Genomic DNA, 19,774 nt, shown 5'->3' with positions numbered 1-19,774 from the left:
CCAGGTAGGTGATTTCCATTCTGGGCAGAGCCGGGGAGCCCCTGAGCCTGCCTTAGCGCTGGGACTTTCTCAGTGGGGCAACCCTCCACCCTACTGTGATGACTTAAACAGCGTCCTTGGCTGTTCCCACAGTTGTATGGACAAGGTGGGTCCCCACTAAAAGCAGACATAAAGTTCTCTTCCCCAAATAGGAAAATCAGATGAGAAGGATCGATCCCCTACAACCTGGTCTTTGGTTCAACGTGTACTGTGAGAGCCTGAGATTAAATTTTTACAATATAAATAATAAATATATAAAAAGTACATTCTATGATTTTGCAGATTTCTTCCTCCATGTATCATTTTCCCCTAATATTCTAAGTCATCTTTTCCAAATAAGAGAAAAATTAAAAACATACTATGAATATCTATCTACTCTTGGATGAAGAGTGAATATTCCACCCAGAAATAGATTTTTTTTTTAACTTTGTGAATCCAAGAACTAGTTTGGGAAAATAAGCTTAAAAAGCCGTAAAATCAAAAGCTTTATTGGTCTCTTATTTGATGTAGTCAGAAGGTTTTTGAAAATCAAGCACTTCTGAATCAATTATTCTTATCATTCTGTGCCTTGCTGGAAATGAGAGTATAGTACTATAAACATTATGTTTTCATTGTTGTCAGTTAATCTTTTGGACAATTGAATTGCTTATTTTCTTTTAAATTTCCCCAGGGTTAACTGATCTGACTATGGGTTGAGATTTCTGTGATGTGGTTTTGCAATCCCATAGCATTTGGTCGTTTTAGTAAGAAAATAATCCTTTTGTGATTCAGCCCTAGGCATGAGAAAAGCTCACTTTCCCCCTGACTCCAGCGTTATTTGAGAATCCACAAACAACCAGTTAATCCTGTGTAGCTCAAGGACAGAGGTAAGGATTTAGCTTTAGGAAAGCAATGATATATTAAATTTGCCTTCAGAAACTGTGTCTGTTATCAGATATTCCACGTAAAAGGCTTCACTTGGGTGTGACACCGGTATAGTAAACATGTTGGCTATGTTTCACCATAACCCATTTCTCCTATTCATTGTCCCTCTATTTGGGGTGCAGGGGAGTGCATGCCTCTTTATTATGTGGCCTGGCTCAAACGTTTATTCTGTACTCCCAGGAGAGCGTATGATTAGATCCGGCCAATCAGAGCACCCATTAGTTAAAGTGGTTGGGTCAATGGTGTGATCGTGACTTGAGGTCAAGGAGAATCCTCCCTGGACTTGGGAAAGAACATTGTCTCCTTGTCTGCCACTGTCAAGTTGGCAGATTACAAAACCAGCATTTCTGGTAGACTTTTTGTTGTTCATTGCAAATAGTATCATTTGAGAAAAATCCAACACAAAAGGGGATGGAGAAGTCAGAAATTCCTGAAGATAGAATTAAACACTTCCGGCTGGTGCCGCGGCTCACTAGGCTAATCCTCCGCCTTTGGCGCTGGCACCCCGGGTTCTAGTCCCGGTTGGGGTGCCGGATTCTGTCCCGGTTGCTCCTCTTCCAGGCCAGCTCTCTGCTGTGGCCCGGGAGTGCGGTGGAGGATGGCCCAAATGCTTGGGCCCTGCACCCCATGGGAGACCAGGGGGAAGCACCTGGCTCCTGGCTTCGGATCGGCAAAGTGCGCTGGCCATAGCAGCCATTGTGGGGTGAACCAATGGAAGGAAGACCTTTCTCTCTGTCTCTCTCACTGTGTAACTCTGCCTGTCAAAAAAAAAAAAAAAAAAAAAAGAATTAAACACTCCTTTCATCTGTGCCTGGGTCCATACATATCCCTGTATTTTTCAGTTCTGCGGACAAACACATTTTTAAAAAAATTTAAGCGAGTTTAAAATAGGTTATTCTGGCAGCCATAAAACTCTTGATCAATTCAATTGTTTTTCTGAAAACTAACAATTGGCCCGGGCAAGGAATGAAATATTGTTAAGGAGGTCTTGTAGTCCTAGATGAGAGACTGAAGAAAATCAAATTTAAGGACAGAGTTTCAATTTAGCAATTAAATAATACACACTGTCAGACAAAAAAACTTGGTTTTGTCAGTTAACCCATGGTGTAATGTTAAAGACAAGAAATTGCTTAAAAAAATAACGCAGCTAGTCCACGTTCTTCAAAAGAATTAAGTTATACATAATAGGCTGAATATTTCCTCCACCCCTCCTACCCCAGAAAGACGTCTACGTCCTGGTCCCAGAAGTGGTGTTGTTTGTAAGGCAAAAGGGGCTTTACCAAGGTGATTGGCAGACAGATCACAAGATGAGATTATACTGATGGTCCACATAGGCCCTAAATGTAATAATTCAGGTCAAAGATGCAGGTCAATGGACGAAGGAGGTAATGTGAAAACAGAAACAGTATGGGGTGTCCTGGCCATGGACCAGGAATACCAAGGCAGCTTCTAGGAGCAGAAAAGACAGGGAATGAATTCTCTGGGCCCTACAGAAGGGACTTGTCCTGCTGTTGGTGTCATACTCAGACTTCTGACCTTCTCAACTGTAACAGAATACAATTGTGTTATTTAAGACACAAAGTGTATGTTAATTTGTTATAGCAGCAAAAGAAAACTAATACACAAAGTTAAATATTAATTTTGGAATGGATCACCTCTTGGTGAAAATATTTTACCTCTTGCTATAAGGGAGAAAAAAGGTCTCCACATACGCCTGGGCCTCATTCCCTGAGTCAACTAAAAGACTATTTCCAATTATGGGTAAGGATGGGGATTTCCCAGGGAGCTGAATTCTGTGAAAGGAGGGTCAAGTTCAAATTACATCGTGGGTGGGGCTCATGACTTGAACACCTAATTACCCAAGAGACAGAACCCCAGGAGTCTTTCAGAGGAAGTCAGGCGCATTCCTCGGCCAGGCTAGAACGCTGTGGACAGGAAGTGACACTTCCCCTTGGGAGACCGTGTGCCGCCCAGGAAATGATTTCCTGTCAGTTGACGTATCTTTTAATAGCTGGGAAAAACTTGGGAAAATCAAAGTGGTGCGCCACGGGAAAGGTTTCTTTGCTTATTTACTTTGGCTTTCTGAAATGTTCTCAGACATGAGCACGTGTTTGACTCTGGGGAAAACAGATCTAATTACAATTAAAAGCGTCCTCAGCTGACTCTGCAAGGAGGGGCAGTGCCTGATGCTGCGTAGAAGAGAAGTTCTGAGAGGGAGGAACAAGAAACAGACGAATCAGATCCTTGGGCCTGCATTCCAACAAAGACCAGCTGGTTTCCACTGCATACTCATTAGCTTGTGAGTTCACCTGAAACCTCCCCACACAGGCTGCAACATGCGACCTGCTCACCTTCAACTTAGAAGCCGTGTGGTCTGTTGAGTATATCCACCTTATTTAAAGGGGCAGGTATTGTGGCACAGTGTGGGTAAGTCATCTCTGGGGAGACCCACATCCCGTGTGTACTTGAGGACCTGAGGTTGGGTTCTCCCTCAGCTTCCAGTCCAGCTTCCTACTGTGCACCCTGGGAGGCAGCAGGTGAAGGCTGAAGTGCTTGGGTCCCTGCCACCATGTGGGACATTCAGATGGAATTCTGAGCTCCTAGCTTTGGCTTGGCCCAGCCTTGACTGTTCTGTGCATTTGGGGAGTGAACCAACGGATGGAATCTCTCTCTCACATCATGCTTCCTTTGAAATTAGAACATAAAAATACATTTAAAATAATATGTTAAAATACTCTGAATACATTAAAAATAATGTGCTGAACCCATGTCCCTGGCACACAGAAGGGGCCTTCCGTGAGAATGGGGATCTACAACCCTCCTTCCTGCGGGCTTTCTTGGCTTTAGGACTCTCCTGGAGGTCTCAAGGACTGGCTGGGTTGACAAAATTAGCCTCAGCATGAGACTCTTGGACAAGTTTAGGTACAGAGTCCACTCCTTAAACTCCCAAGCTGTGGGCCAGCAGGAGCAGAGCAGTGGAAGTGCACCCACCCTGGCCATGGAGGGGAGGGGTAATGGTTCCAGGTGTTGTGTTGGCCACATCTTGTTGCTTTACTAAAATGCTTGAGAGGCGCTTCGTAGGAAGAAACAGGATTTATTTAGGCTCGTGATCTGGAGGTTTGCAGTCCAGGACCAGGCAGCCCTGCTGGCGAGGTCCGAGGGTGGCAGGAGGCTGAGCACATGCCAGACAAGGAAGCAGAGACAGCAAGCTTGCTCTTCTTGAATTCACCATCTGGTGGAAGCTACCTTCTACCCAAGGACCTCATGCCAGCTCCTCTCCCAGGTGCTGTGATTAGATCAAACGTCCGTCTGAAGCTGTCAGCCATCAGCATGAATTTGTTAACTGTTACCATAAAACTTTGGGCTTAAGTGTCTGCAAGAGCTTGGGCAGCCAGATCTTAGTCAAATCCCAACATGTATTCAACTTTTTGGTTTCACTGGAGAATATTTGTTTTCTTTCTGGTTTAGATCCTTCAAGGGAAGAGTTGGCGATGGCGACGGTGTAGGAGCGAGGAATGTGTCTGTTTGCGGAAGGGAAGGGGAGCTCACAGTATACTGAAAAATGAACTTCAAATTAAAACTAGTGGCTGTCAGGACCAAGAAGAGACTGAGGCCAGACTTAGGCCTGCAAAGATGTCCCCCCTTAAAATGGCTAAGATTTACCAGATGCTTCCTCAGAGAGACAGTCTTTAATGTGCTTTATACATTTCTTCCCTCTGTATCCGCGTCCATTGCTCTACAGAATGCCCAACGTGGGACATAACTGCAAACATTTGACTTTACAGAAGAGAAGCTAGAACTTAAGTATAAATGGGAGATGTACTTCTTGTGTTTTAATTAAACACCTACAGACATAACTTGGGTCCTGGAAGTATCGGCATACTGCAGCTGCCTTGCCTGTGCACTTGAAATGACATCAGGATTCTCTCCCCTCTAGTGAATGTGAAATCAAGGTTGGATGGCCAGATGCGATCACAATGGCATCTTTTCTAGAGCTTTCTGAAGCACATACAGACAAGATCTGGCAGGGACAGAGATAATTGGAATTTCTCGAAGGCCAGTGGTCTGTGGCTGTGAAGTACTCCAAGTGATTTCTCTTGGTTTGCATGCGTTATGCATTTTGACCCACACAGCAGCTCTGTGACGACAGTGCTACCGTTGTTATTCCCATGTCATGGCTAGGAATGGAGGCATGGGAGGCCGGTCAGCCCTGTAGGTCAGCAGCCACGAGGAAGAGACGACAAAGGAAGCAAAGGTGTCCCTCAGACACGCACAATGACGCCCTCAGGCCATGGGGAGCTGCTTGCTGGCTCCGTGGCTCTTCTCAGGCCAAGTCCTTCCCTGGATGGAAGGCAGGGCAGGGCAGGTGACGCAGCCTGACGGAGCACGGTCTTGGACACCCCCCTGCCTGGGTGCTGAATGTCCTGCCGTTGTGGGTCCTAAGGGAGGCGCTCGTGAAGGTGCAGGCAGCCCTGAGGGTTACGCCGAGGACAGCTCGTGCATCCCTTCCTGCCTGAGCTGGGCTTGTCTGACTCTGAAGGGGAATGCGATTCTGTCGCAGTCAAAGCAATTTGAACGAATTTAGCAAACATCTACCTTTTTCTCCTGAACCGCGTGGAATGCTATTCTAAAATTAGACTAGTGGAGCCTTCTCACAGGCCTTTTTATTTTTTGCGCTCTGAGATAATGTTTCCTGCAACGATGCTGCTTGGAGAGACAGCCCCTGTGAACCCCAGTGACGTTTCCCCTGCCTCTTCCGTCTTGGGGAACCTGCCCCGGGCGCGTTTCTCCCGAGGGTGGCCTGCAGCTCCCCTTTCCACTTCACGGCCTGCAGAACTGTCCCTGGACGCTGCCTGCACCTTGTCTTTGAGAACAGCTGCTGCGTACACCCACATTTTGGAGTTGTTGAGCAACAGCTGGGAGTGAAGAAAGCCCGTGTGGATGCCACAGTTACTGCTGGGCCCTTCATGTGCGTTTCTGAGGCAGGCAAGTTGGGGCTTACAGGATGACTTGGTGGGAAAGTGCTGGCTGGGGGCTGAGAAGCAGCCCCGTTTTCTGGAAAGAACATGGAAGGGAATGCAGATGCCAAGAAGGGATTGATTCCAGGGACATATGCGATGTCGTTTGTACGCAGCATTCTGCAGGGCGGGCAAGGAGATCCAAATGAGAGACAGACGGCCCTGCATGGCAGCGTTGAGAGAAGGTCGCTGTGTCCAGAAGGGTGTGCCTAGGAGCAGGTGCGGTGCATAAGGACTGACAGTGTGCGCAGGTCAGGGCTGCAGGGCGGGGCCCCCAGAGCACCGAGGGCAGGTCTTTGTAGCGTCCCTGAGAACAAGCGGGACAGCGAGGGTTAGAAGCCTTCCTGTCCCTAGCTCATGCCCTCCGACTGCCCTCTCCCTGTCCTACTCCACCCTCTGGTCTTCCTGTCCTGCCCTTTTCTCTTTCCTCGCCTTCTTTTGTCTGCTCTGTGGAGGTTTCCTGTTGAAAGTCCTGTTGGCGTCCTTTAGCTAAGGCTGGTCATCAGTATCACCATTCTGTGCCGTTTCTCTCCAGCACAATACTGTATTGTTCAGAGTAGCAAATGCCCTCCCTGTGCCTGGCCAGTCTCTGTTTCCTGCAGCTTTGTCCTTCACAGTTGGCTGCAAGGCCAGGGCTCTGACCCCTCTCCCAGGCTGAGCCCCTCCCCCACAGGGCTGCCAGAGGGCCACAGGGTTCCAAGAGCTCTGATACAGCCCCCCATCCCACACCCTCCACCTGCCCTTCGTCCTTGCTGCCAGTGGCAACACCCCCCAAAGGAGGCTGTCATTGGAATTGATTACTCATATCCCTACAGGAAACACTGGGACAAACTCCTTCACCACTGGGCCCTGCAACTCTCAGTCACCCCTGAAGTCCAAGTCTCCCAGGCCGTCCTTAATGACTGACTCAGATTCCCTGAGGGTTCAGAGCATACCCTCTTCTGATGCAAACCCCCACCGCTCCCTGTCCCCCTGCCATTCCTCTGTCCCCAGGAACCCAGAGCCGGCCACAGTAGCGTTCCCTGTCTTTGGTATCATCTGTGACCCTCTCCTGCACCGCTTTGTTCTAACTGTGCTGTCCACTAGAGCAGCTGTTACCCACAGGGGCAGCTGAGTACTGACCTGGGCCTGGTCTCAGCAGAGATGTGCTGCCCACACAAAATACCAGCTGCATCTGAAGACTGCAAGAAAAGCAGAACTTGGGGCCGGTGCTATGGTGTAGTAGGCTAAAGCCTCCACCTGCGCCACTGGCATCCCATATGGATGCCAGTTTGTGTACTGCTGCACCTCTTCTGACTCAGGTCCCTGCTTATAGCCTGGAAAAACAGTGGAGGATGGCCCAAGTGCTTGGTCCCCTGCACCACATGGGAGACCCGGAAGAAGCTCCTGGCTTCTGGCTTTGGAATGGCCCAGCTTCAGCCATGAGGCCACTTGGGGAGTGAACCAGCAGATGGAAGACCTTTCTCTCTGTTTCTCCTTCTCTTGGTCTGACTCTCAAATAAATAAATAAATAAATACAATCTTGGGGGAAAAAAAGGGAAAGGCAGAACTTAAACCATCTTTAAAGTTATCTAGGCGGTGTTAGGAATTTGGAAAACATTATGCTGAGTGAAATAAGCCAATCCCAAAGGGACAAATACCACTTGTTCTCCTTGATAGGTGACAACTAACTGAGCACCAAAAAGGAAACCTGTTAAAGTGAAATGAACACTAGGAGAAACGGTGACTTGATCAGCCCTCACCCTGACTGTTGATGAGCAACTTGATATGTTATCCCTCTTAGTATTTTTTTGTTTGTTCTACTTAATACTTTTGGTTGAATACTGTAATTAATACACAATTCTTCTTAAGTGCTGAAACTTAACTGAAAAGTGATCACTGTTAAATATAAGAGTGGGAATAAGAGATGGAAGAGATGTGCAATTTGGGACATGCTCAAGCTGATTTACCTCAAACGGTAGAGTTAGAAACATACCAGGGGATTCCAATTCAATCCCATCAAGGTGGCATGTACCAATGCCATCTCACTAGTCCCAGTGATCAATTTCTGTTCACAATTGATCATAATGATAGGACTAAGAACCAAAGGGATCACATAAACAAGAATAGTGTCTGCAAATACTAGCTGATAGAATCAAAAAGGGAGAGAATGATCCAACATGGGAAGTGAGATACACAGCAGACCCATAGAATGGCAGATGTCCTAAACAGCACTCTGGCCTCAGAATCAGCCCTTAAGGCATGTGGATCTGGCTGAAAAGCCCATGAGAGTATTTCAGGCATGGAAAGCCAAGACACTCTGGAAAAAAAAAAAAAAAACAACAAACAAAAAAAACCACCTAAATGAAAGATCTCCACGAGTGAGATCCCAGTGGAAAGAATGGATCATCAAAGAAGGAGGTACCTTTCTCTGAAGGGAGGAGAGAACTTCCACTTTGACCATGGCCTTGTTTAAATATGATCAGAGTTGGTGAACTCAGGGGGCTTCCATAGCCTTGGCAGCTCATGACAAGAGCCTAGGGTGATTACTGAGGCCATAAACAAGAGTGTCAATTTGTTAAGTCAACAACAGGAGTCACTGTGCACTTACTCCTCATGTAGGATCTCTGTCCTTAGTGTGCTGTACATTGAGATTTAATGCTATAACTAGTACTCAAACAGTATTTTCCACTTTATGTTTCTGTGTGGGAGCAAACTGTGGAAATCTTTACTTAATGTATGCTAAACTGATCTTCTGTATATAAAGAGAATCGAAAATGAATCTTGATGTGAACGGAAGGGGAGAGGGAGTGGAAAGGGGAGGGTTGCGGGGGGGGAGGGATGTTATGGGGGGGGAAGCCATTGTAATCCATAAGCTGTACTTTGGAAATTTATATTCATTAAATAAAAGTTTAAAAAAAAAGTTATCTAGGTGGGTATATGAGTCTGTGCTGACAGGTTTTATTCTTTAGTATTTTGAAAGGGTTGTATCATTTCCTTTTGGCCTTCATGGTTTCTCATGATAAAATTCATATTTTGATTATACGGGGTTAAATAAAATGTGTGACTAAAATTAAGCTTACCTATTTATGTTTACCTTTTAAAAACATGGCTAATAGGCAATTTTTTAAAGAAATAATTGCTGATTGGGGCTGGCATTGTGTCATGGTGGGTTAAGGCTCTGCCTGAGACACCAGCATCCTATATGGGTGCTGGTTTGGGTCCTGGGTTGCTCCAGTTCCAATCCAGCTCCCTGTTAATGACCTGGGAAAAGCAGTGGAACATGGCCCAAGTGCCTGGGCCCCTGTACCCATGTAGGAGACTTGGGTAAAACTCCTGGCTCCTGGATTTGGCCTGGCTGTCAGGGGAGTAAGCAAGCAGGTAGAATCAATCAGTCAATCAATTTCTTTTTCTTTCTTTCTTTCTTTCTTTCTCTCTCTCTCTCTCTCTCTCTCTCTCTCTCTCTGTCTCTCTCTCTGTCTTTCTGTTATCCTCTCTCTCCCTCATTTTATTTAAGAGTTACTTATTTAGTTTTGAAAGTCAGAGTTTGAGAGAGAGAGAGAAAGAGAGAGACTGATCCACCATCTACTGGTTCACTCTCCAAATTTCCAGAGTAACCAGGAGCTACGAGCTTCAATCAGATATCTCACATAGGTGACAGGGGCTCAAGTACTTGGGCTATCATCTGCTTCTTTCCCAGGCACACTAGCAGGGATCTGGATCAGACGTGGTGCAGCCAGGACTCAAACCCACATTCATCTGGGATGTTGGCATTACAGGCAGTATCTCACATAGGTGACAGGGGCTCAAGTACTTGGGCTATCATCTGCTTCCTTCCCAGGCACACTAGCAGGGATCTGGATCAGAAGTGGTGCAGCCAGGACTCAAAGCCACATTCATCTGGGATGTTGGCATTACCGGCAGTGGCTTAACTCAGTATGCCACAGTGTCAGCTCTAGCGAGTAGACACATTACAATCAGATTGTGTTGCTGTAGTCTAGCGAGTAGACACATTACAATCAGATTGTGTTGCTGTAGGGCAGTGTGTTCTGGCTGAGATCTGGTGCTGCCCTTGAGGACCCTTTTCGTTAGAATGCCACTCGAGCGGGGGCTGGCCCTTCCTCATGCCCTCTGCACAGGCTGGGCGCGTGGCATGGGGAGTAGCTCCTGGCTCCGCATTGCTCTTCCCAAGCCTTTATTCATGGCATTTCCTAACACATTTCGGATCTTCGGAAGCACGTGCCTTTGCATTTGCTCTACTCTGCTGCTTCATATTGCAGTTACTAGCATTCTCATGGTTACTCTTTTCCCTCTTGCTGTTGAAGATCTTAGTGGCCAGTTCGCTGTTGCTGTTCCTGCTGTGACTCATGTCCTCTTTCGAGTCATCAGTGTCACTATAAACAACGTATGGGGAACATTCTCACTCGCATGACTTGTCCTCCCTCCCACCATCACCATGTACTCTCATGGTCCTATTCTTGCCAATGCCTACCCTTCCACAGCATCCAGAATCTTAATCTCAAGAATCCTGTTCTTCGAGGAGGGTGTTGTCGTGCAGCAGGTTAAGCTGCCTCTTGAGACTTGGGCATCCTGTGTCAGAGTGTCTGGGATCAAGTTCTGCCTCCGTTTCAGGTCTGCCTTCCTGCTGATGTGCTTCTTGGGAGGCATCAGATAATGGCTCAAGTACTCGGTCCCTGCCACTCCCCTGGGAGACCTGGCTCTGCTGTTGTGGGCATTGGGAGTGTGAACCAGCAGATGAAGATCTCTTTCTCTCTCTGAAACTCAACCATTCAAATAAATACACGTAAAAAGATCACATTCTTTGCTACATCTATATAAGTATTTACATCTCACTTCTGTGGGCTTCCCATTCTAATAATTCTTTGACTCTACTGGCACTTTCAGCTTTTTGAAAAACTATTTATTTTATTTGAAAGGCAGAGTTAGAGAGGGGAGGTATCTTCCATCTGCTGGTTCACTCCCCAAATGGCTGAAATAGCTGAGGCTGGGCCAGGCCAAAGCCAGGAGCCAAGAGCTTCACGTGGGTCCCCAACGTGGGTGCAGGGGCCCAGAGACGTGGGCCATCTTCTGCTGCCTTCCCAGATACATTAAGAGGGAGCTGGTCTGCAAGTAGACGGCCAGGACTTAAACCAGCACCCTCATGGGATGTTGGCCTCTCAGGTGGTGACTTAGCTTCCTACGCCACAGCGCCAGCCCCTGGATCTTCCAGGGTCTGTGTTCATCACTGCAATTATTCTCTTGCCTGTACCTTTAAGTCTCCGTTTCTCTCCATCTTTCCAACGGACCTCTGAACCGGGTTTGAATCAGGCTCTCCCCTAACATCCACAGTCACGTAGCTGCCATGGCCAGAAAACAACACAACTGAACTAGTCTCGTTCTAAATTTGAGACAGTCAAACTACAGTGATTCCTTGCACAGGCTGTCGTCTTGCAGACTGTCTCCTGTTCTCTCTCACTTGCCTGAAATTCTTTTGCTGAACGTGGAAGTCACAGGAGGCAGCTTCACTGGATGTCCTCTGCGTTCCTTGCACGTATGACGGGTGAATTGTCTAGGTCCGTTTCTTCACTATGTACCGTATGCCACCCTCTCTCACCTACTGAAGGACTAAATTCCTATAATTTTTCTTCCTGTGTTTTATTCTTCCCCCTTTCCCTACTGGATCACTCTCACGAGAAATCCCACTGATTTTTGCATGTTGATTCTGTGCTCTGCAGCTTCACTGGATTCGTTGATCAGTGCTCATTGTCTCTTGGTGAAGTCTCCCTGTCTCTCTATATGCAGTCATGCCATCTGTACATAGGGGTAATGTGGCAGCCTCCTTTCCTACTTGCATGTCTTTCTTCTTTTGTCTAATTGCTCTGGCTAAAATTCCCAGTGTTACATCAAATGAGAGTAATGACAGTGGATGTCCTTGTCTGGTTTAGGATCTTACAGGAAATGCTTTCAGCTCTTTCCCATTCAATATATTGTTGATGGTGGGTTTGTCGTAGACAGTATTTATTATGCTGATGGATAGTCCTTTACACAAACTGCTTAAGGTTTTTAATCGTGAATGGATGTTGAATTTTATTGAATGCTTTTTCTGTGTCTATGGAGATGATTATATTTTTTTCCCTTTCATTCTGTTGATGTGATATATTGTTAATGGGTTTGTGCATATTGAACCATCTGCGTATCCTTGGGATAACTCCCAGTGGATGACCTTTTTTTAATTTTTTTTTAAAAAAGATTTATTTATTTATTTGGAAGTCAGAGTTACAGAGAGAGAGGGACAGACACAGAGAGAGATCTTCCATCTGTTGATTCACTCCCCAGATGGCTACAAAGGCCAGGTCTGGGCCAGGCTGAAGCTGTGGAAGGACTGAGCTCAAGTTCTTGAGCCATCTTCCACTGCTTTTCCCAGGTTGTTAGCAGGGAGCTGGATCAGAAATGGAACAACCAGGACATGAACTGGTACCCACAGGGGATGCAGGCATTGCAGGCAGCAGCTTTACCTTCTACACCACAGCACCGACTCCTGTGATCTTTTTGATATGTGATTATATTCGATTTGCTAGTATTTTATTGGGTATTTTCACATTTATGTACTTCAGGGGTATTGGTTCATAGTTTCATTTTTTTTTGTTATGTTCTTTTCTGGTTTCGAAATCAAGATAATGCTGGTCTTGTAGAATGAGATTGGAAGGGTTCTTTCCCTTTCATTGTTCAGAAAATTTTGAGAAAAATTAGTGTTAATTCTTCCTTGAAAGTTTGGTAGAATTCAACAGTGAAGGCAGCTGGTTGTTGGCTGTAGTTTGTTTGAGAACTTTTTATTAATGACTCACTATCATCACTGATTACTGGTCTGTTCATTTTTTTATGTCTTCATGGTTCACTTTGTAAATTATATGTACCCAGAAATTTATCCAGTTCTGTTTTCCAATTTGTTGGCATACAGTTCTTCATAAAAATTCCTAGTGACCCTTTGATTTTCTGTGGTATCAGTTGAAATGTTTCCCTTTCATCTTTGGTTTTATTGAGTTTACTTTTTTCTTAGTCTAGGGAAATGTTTATTGATATTGTATATCTTTTTCAAAATAACACTGCCTCATTTCATTAATATTTTGTATTGTTTTCTTAGCTTTTTTATTTTATTTTTTTAACAGGCAGAGTGGACAGTGAGAGAGAGAGACAGAGAGAAAGGTCTTCCTTTTGCCGTTGGTTCACCCTCCAATGGCCGCCCTGGCCAGTGCACTGTGGCCGGCGCACCACACTGATCTGATGGCAGGAGCCAGGTACTTATCCTGGTCTCCCATGGGGTGCAGGGTCCAAGGACTTGGGCCATCCTCCACTGCATTCCCAGGCCACAGCAGAGAGCTGGCCTGGAAGAAGGGCAACTGGGACAGAATCCGGCACCCTGACCAGGACTAGAACCCGGTGTGCCAGCGCTGCAAGGTGGAGGATTAACCTAGTGAGCCGCGCTGCTGGCTGTTTTCTTAGCTTTTATTTCACTTAGTTCTTCTCTAATATTTATTATTTCTTTCCTTCAACCATTGGGTTTAGTTTTTTCTTATTTTTATAAGTCCTTGAGATGCATTTTTTAACTTTTATTTAATAAATATAAATTTCCAAAGTACAGTTTATGGATTACAATGGCTTTCCCCCCATAACTTCCCTTCCACCCGCAACCCTCCCATCTCCCACTCCCTCTCCCCTGCCATTCATATCAAGATTCATTTTCAATTATCTTTATATACAGAAGATCAATTTAGTATAAATTAAGTAAATATTTCATCAGTTTGCACCTGCACAGAAACACAAAGTGTAAAATACTGTTTGAGTACTAGTTATAGCATTACTTCACATTGGACAACACATTAAAGACAGAGATCCAACATGAGGAGTAAGTGCACAGTGACTCCTGTTGTTGACTTAACAAATTGACACTCTTGTTTATGGCGTCAGTAATCACCCTAGGCTCTTGTCATGAGCTGCCAAGGCTATGGAAGCCTTTTGAGTTCGCTGACTCCAATCTTATTTAGACAAGGTCATAGTCAAAGTGGAATTCTCTCCTCCCTTCAGAGAAAGGAACCTCCTTCTTTAATGGCCCGTTCTTTCCACTGGGATCTCACTCGTAGAGATGGCAGATGTCCTAAACAGCACTCTGGCCTCAGAATCAGCCCTTAAGGCATTTGGATATGGCTGAAGAGCCCATGAGAGTATTTTAGGCATGGAAAGCCAAGACACTCTGGCAAAAAAAAAAAAAAAAAAAAAAAAAAAAAAAAAAAAAACCTAAATGAAAGATCTCTGTGAGATACATTTTTTTATATCTTTCTTTTTTTATATTTGGGCAATTATTGCTATAAACTTTCCTCTTAATGCTGACTTTATTTTATCCAATAAGTTTTGGTATGTTGTATTTCCACTTCATTCATTTCAGGAATTTAAAAATTTTCCCTTTTGACTTATCAGGGGCATGTTGGTCAGTCTCCATGAATTTATATAATCTCTAGTTTCTTTTGTTGTTGACTTCAGATTTTATTCCATTGTGATAAGAAAAGACATATGATATGATCTCAATTTTTTTGGATTTACTGAGAGCTATTTTGTGGTCTTATATATGGTCTGTCCTTGAGAATGTACCATGTGCTGATGAAAAAAATTTGTATTCTGCAGTTATTGGATGGACTGTGCTGTTTCTCTGTTGATCTTTTGTCTTTCCATTGATGAAAGATAGGTGTTGAAGTCCCCAAATATCATTGAATGGGAGCTTATCTCTCCCTTTAGATCTAATAATGTCTGTTTTATAAAACTGGGTGCTTCAGAATTAGGTGCATATACATTTATAATCATCACATCTTATGTTGAATTCAATCCTTGTAGTGACCATCTTTATATAACTCTTTCTATAGTTTTTGTCTGAAAGACTGTTTTGCCTGATGCCAGTGTATCTACTCCTCACATTAGGTTCACATGGAACACCTTTATCCATCCTTTCACTTCCAGTCTTTGTGTGTCTTTACTGGTGAAGTGAGTTTTTTGTAGACAACATATTGTTGGATTTTTTAAAAATCTATTCAATCTGTATTTCTTTAATTGGGGAATTTAGTGCATTTATATTCATGGTATAAATGATAAGTGATATCAGTCCTATTTTTTTAAAAGATGTATTTATTTGAAAGGCAGTTACAAAGAGGCAGAGGCAGAGGCAGAGAGAGAAAGACAGAGTTATCTTCCATCCACTGGTTCACTCCCCAGATGGCTGCAACAGCCAGAGGTGAGCTGATCTGAAGCCAGGAGCCAGGAGCTTCTCCAGGGTCTCCCACATGGGCGCAGAGGCCCAAGCACTTGGACCATCTTCCACTGCTTTTCCAGGCCCTTAGCAGAGAGCTGGAGTGGAAGTGGAGCAGCTGAGTCTATAACTGGTGCCCATAACGGATACTGGCACCGCAGGCAGCGGCTTTACCCACTGCGCCACAATACCAGCCCCTGTTTTTTCTTTAGTATTTATTTTTGTTTTGAACATCCTTTGTTATTTTTCTAGTGGGTTTTGTGCTTTCTTGTATTTTCATGATGGTAGCTGTCTTTCTTTGTGTGTAGGACACCCTGAAGCATCTTTTGTGAGGTTAGTTTGATGACAGTAAATTCTTTCAGTCTATCTTTATCTTGGAAGTCTTTATTTTTCTTTCATTTATGACAGATGACTGGCAGTTCTTTCCTTTCAGAACCCAGCAGATGCCATTCTGATCCCTCCAGGCCTCTAAGGGGTCTGATGGAAAATCTACCGCTCATCTAGTTGAGGGTTCCTTAAATGAAATCTGTTGGTTTTCTCTTTAACATTTCAGAGTTCTCTTTGCATTGTCCTTTTAGAGTTTGACAATAATGTGAGAATCTTTTCTGATCATGTCCGCCTGGGGTCCTATGGGCCTCGTGTAATTGGATGTCCATGTCTTCTTCCACACTGGGACATTTTCAGCTGTTATCTTATTGAGTAGGTTTTCTATGCTTTTTCCCCTCTCCTTCAGGAGTGCCCATTAAGCACATATTAATTCATTTGATGTTGTCTGAAAGATCATGGTAGCTGTCTGCACGTTTTCTTCTTTTTGACCCGGATATTTCAAAAGACCTGTCTTCAGGTTTAGATTTTCTTTCTTTTGCTTGATTTAGTCTGTTGTTGAGCTGTCCCACTGTATTTTTAATTGACTAATTGACCTCTCCATCTCTAAGATTTCTACTAATTGACCTCTCCATCTCTAAGATTTCTGCTTGTTTTTTTTTCAAGATTTCTGACTGCTGATTTCTCATTCATAGTATCCAATTTCATTTAATTGTATCCTCTTGTATAACTTGTATAACTTATAATCACTCTTTTGAATTATTTATCAAGCATGTCTTCAGCCTCCCTTTCATTGTAGTCTGATACTACAGCATTACTGTATTCTATTAGAGGTATCCTATTGCCTTGCTTTTTCATGATTCTTTTATCCCTACATTGAATTTTGTGCTTCTGGCAGATCTGTTATTCCTGTTGTTTTTAAATCATTATTTTTGTGAATTTGAGGCACATTTGAGATGTGTCTTTTGGTGTCAGTTTCATAGGCTACTTTGACTTTCGTGACATTTGGATACTATAGTTTAGTTTCCCTATACCTTCTCTTGCTGTAGTAGGTGGTAGCAGTGGCTGAGGAATATGGCATTTCTTGGGCCCAGAGAGATCGCTCAGATAACAGGCACACAGGCCTCTGGCCACTGCCTACGCAAGGACCCAAAGCCTTGGGACTGTCTTGGAGAGGTGGAGTATGGGAGGGCCTGAAGATGTGGGTAAGCGCTGGTGCTGCGTGGGTGTAGCTGACAGCACCCTTCTTCTGTCCGTGCAAGGGCCTGCCTCTGCGGCACCCGTGCTGGTGCTGGGACGATGGCATGAGCAGATCCCTGGCCTCTGCTCCAGAGCCTGAGGTTGAAAGGCTTACGCTGGTACGAGGGTGTGCAGGGCAACAAATCCCAGCTGTTGGCTGTTCAAGGGTGCAAGGCTGCAGAATCAGCGCTGGTGCTATGTCTAGTGCTGAGAGCAAACACAGTTCTGATCAGTGTTGTTCAGAGGACTGGAACCCAGGAACCCTGTTGGGCAGACCTGGTATGCATGAGTCCCAGCAGTAGCCAGCAATACCCCTGGTGCCGAGGGCAGGCAGGGAGCTGGAGAGGTGGGCTGAAGTCTGAGGGTGCCCTTACTTACTTCTAGGGTCCTGGGGCAGGATCCCTCTGGGGCTCTGCGTTCTTTGTCCTGTATAAATGCAGAGAACTGTGTGGGTCAGGGTGCTGGGGTCACCATTGCTCTGCTACTTCTCGTTGGATCTGTGAGTCTGTAATGTATTTATTTATTTTTGCTAGTGGTGGAGTATCTGTGGGGAATGGAGATATGCAGGGACTTCCGTCCCCGGGGGCTGTGTGGATTCCCACAGTGACTCCTGGGAGTTGTGGGAGAGAAAATGTAAGTTCTTTCTCTGACTCAAAGCAACCGAGCCTGAGACTTGCAGGGATCTCTCCTTCCTGGGCTCCTGGTCAGCAGTACCCGAGGATTTATCCTGTGGCGAGCACTGCCTGCTAAAGCAGTTGTGCCGATGGGCTCTGCTGAACCTCTGCCTCTCCTTCCCCTGCGGTGGGGGCTCCTACTGGGCCAGGTCTTGGTTATTGGTTGCCCTTGTTCCCCTTTCTATGTTGCCATCCCGGGTTTCCACACCTTGCCAGGTTCCCATTATTCCCCTGAGCTTTGGTGTTTCAGATCGGAGGAAGCACAGTGGTCTTGTGCTCCTGAGTTGAATGAGAAGGCTGGCTCTCTGTGAGTGGCAGTGATTTCCTCCTGCCTTGATGCCTCGGAGCCAGGACATTGGTGTCTTCCTGTCTTTGGACTTGAACTGTGACACTGGCTCATCTTGGAGCTTGAGGCTATTGGAATTTGGACTAGACTTATTCCACTGATGGTCTCTCCAGGTTCTCAGGCCTTTGGATTCAACTGGAACTATACCATTAGTTTTCCTGGGTCTTCAGCTTGTAGATTGCAGATTTTAGGACCCATAATCATGTGAGCCAGTTCATACGTGTGCACACACACACACACACACAGTTGATTCTGTTTGTGGAATTGTAACTGATACAGTTGAAATGAAATAGTATTATACCACATCAGTTAAAAGGCTCTCTGTGGTCAAGTTTCTGCACATTTCTCCAACTTCTACCTTCTTTTCCTTTTTCAGTCTGCTCTCACCACACTGACATCACTGATTTCTTTATTTTAAAATAACGTTTATTTATTTTTATCTACTTGAGAAGTGGAGTGGAAGAGAGAGGAGAGACATTTTGAGAGAGAGAGAAAAGAGAGGCGGTTTGAGAGAGAGCAGGAGAGCATGAGCTTCCATCCACTGGTTTACTCCCCGAATGCCTGGAGCGAGGCTAACACCAGAACCTGGAGCTCCATCCAGGCCTCCACGTGAGTGACAGGGTCCCAAACACCTGAGCCATCATCAGTCACCCCTCGGATGCAGTAGCAGGAAGCTGGCCCTGAAGCAGAGGTGCGAGGAGCTGAACCAGTACTCCAACACGGGATGCAGGTGTTCCGGATGGCGGCTTAACTTCCTGTGCCGAGACACCAACCCTGCCCCTCACCATGATCTCATTTCTCACACACGTCAAGGACTTTCCCACCTCAGCGCCTTCGTGTGCACTCTCGCCTCGGTCTGGGATGCACTTCCTCAATGTATTTTTAGTGTTCTGATTTTTGATTTTCTTTGTGTTCCTGTGGGATCTTTATTGAAAGTCCCTTCCTCGGAGGAACTGCCTAACCACTCTTTCCAAAACAGTGTCCTGCAGTAGTCTGTCTCCTCATTTTTTAATTCTTGTTGTTAGCACTGACTACTTCCTTACATGAGGCTTTATTTTCAAAAATGGTTATTTACTACTAACATGTAATTACTATGGAGGAGAGACTTGGTCTCTCTGTTTTCCTTGGCTCAAATAGCCCCTTTCAAGGGAATATTGAGCTATTTTCCCACACATTATTTCTCTATATCTATTTATTTACAAATTTTTATAGATATATTATTTTCATTTTATTTTAAATACAGCGAGAAAGAGAGACCAAGAAACAGACAGTCAGTTATCTTCCAACCCCTGGTTCATTCCCCAAATGCCTACAACAGCCACTGCTGGGTCTGGCCAAAACCAGAAACCATGAACTCAATCTGGGTCTCTCACATGGGTGGTGGTGACCCAAGTATTTGATCAACAATCTGATTCCTCTGAGAGTGTGCATTATCAGGAAGCTGGATGGGAAGTGGAGGAGCCACACTCTGATATAGGATATGGGTGTCTCAAGCGGCCATAATTCGTCTCAAACAGTGAACTAACCACTGTGCCAAATGCCCACACCTAACTTTTTTTAAATTAAAGATTTATTTATTTGAGAGGCAAAGTTACAGAGAGAGAGAGTAGTTCACCTGCTGGTTCATTCCTCAAATGACCATAATAACTAGGGCAGGGCAAAGTTGAAGCCAGGTTCCTGAAACTCAGCCTGGTCTCTCATGTGGGTGGTAGGGGCCCAAGTACTTTCTGCTGCTTTACCAGGGACATTGGCAGGGAGTGGGATGGGAAGTGAGCAACTAGGACTCAAACCAGCTCTCAGATATGGGATGCCAGCTTCGCAAGCAGAGCTGTAATCTCCTGCTCTGTAATGCTGGCCCTAAAAAACATGCTTTCTGAAAAGTGAATTACAATGCAATACCAAACACAATGCCAAGGACATTCTCCTCAGATACAGAAAA

General features: G+C 45.1%; 1 long non-coding RNA gene across 1 annotated transcript; it reads left to right on the top strand.

Moving 5' to 3' along the window:
- Positions 1–2,987: 2,987 nt before the first annotated feature.
- LOC138843604 (uncharacterized) lies at positions 2,988–8,888 on the top strand. Its single transcript, XR_011378553.1, has 2 exons — positions 2,988–3,390; positions 4,432–8,888. It is a non-coding gene; the product is annotated as an uncharacterized lncRNA (long non-coding RNA).
- Positions 8,889–19,774: the final 10,886 nt, after the last annotated feature.

Source organism: Oryctolagus cuniculus, chromosome 8 (assembly GCF_964237555.1).
Source record: "Oryctolagus cuniculus chromosome 8, mOryCun1.1, whole genome shotgun sequence".
In the NCBI taxonomy this organism is placed as follows: Eukaryota; Metazoa; Chordata; class Mammalia; order Lagomorpha; family Leporidae; genus Oryctolagus; species Oryctolagus cuniculus.
Note: the sequence above shows the minus strand (reverse complement) of the source record. Positions and strands in the feature narration are given on the sequence as shown.